Source organism: Macadamia integrifolia, chromosome 13, assembly GCF_013358625.1.
Source record: "Macadamia integrifolia cultivar HAES 741 chromosome 13, SCU_Mint_v3, whole genome shotgun sequence".
NCBI classification, from domain to species: Eukaryota; Viridiplantae; Streptophyta; class Magnoliopsida; order Proteales; family Proteaceae; genus Macadamia; species Macadamia integrifolia.
The window spans coordinates 11141013-11141972 of record NC_056569.1 but is presented as its reverse complement, the minus strand read 5'-3'; positions in this window follow the sequence as shown (position 1 = coordinate 11141972).

Genomic DNA, 960 nt, shown 5'->3' with positions numbered 1-960 from the left:
AGACCGCCATCTTCGAGCTTCCTTTTCTTGTTCTGAACGGAAGCAGCAGCACCACCAACAACAGCCGGTGGGGTAGAAACAGCCGGAAGAGCAGTAACAGCCGTAGGAGCAGATACAGCCGGAGGAACAGAAACAGCCGGAGGAGCAGAAACAGCCGGAGGAACAGCAGAAGGAGGCGGCAGCGGATCGGAAGGGAGAGTTTGCGCAGAGTCCGAAGGCGTCGGAGTGTGGGTCTCGGGCGTAGTGCTCGCAACAGATTTGCCCTCTTCCACCTCCATACCTTCGTGTCCCTAAGTACGAACAAGGAAGTGAGAACTAAGACAAAAGAGACAACTAGTCGTATGGTAGCGTCTACCGTCTACTTTGTGGTACATTCATGGACCCCAAAACATGGGTTTAGGTTAACCAGCTAACTGACCAGCCCACCCAATCCAGTTCAATGCTGATTTAGGCTGAGCAGTTGTCCAAATGGAGCCCAACTTGAGTGTTGAAGTTAACGGATTTAAGGTGTAAGGACTAATGAGTAGTTTCTTTTGGGCAAGAGAATGCTCCCCTGCGAGCATAGGTGCATGCCAGCACGCTAGCTATTAGGAAGGCACACGGGAGCATCTTCAACATGGGGTAGTATGGTCTTTTTGTACTTATCATTATGTCTAAGAGTAAACACACTCAAACAGGTAGCATTCTTTCTTCCATTCTCCTTCCCCTTTTGGGTCAAAGAGGGTAAAACACATGGACGCAAGAAAGTGCCATCACTAAACTTTTTCTTGTGTGGATTAGTCCTGTACGAGAATGGTTCTTATATGAGAACTTGATCAACTCTTGTTAGTAGAGGCGTTCTATCCAATTCAGAACGGTAATAAATGCAAAGGCTTTGCTATATTTGATTGATCACAATTCTGTATATTCCATTTACTATAAATGTTCCCAGGGAATTCATTAGAGGAATGTTTTCAATAA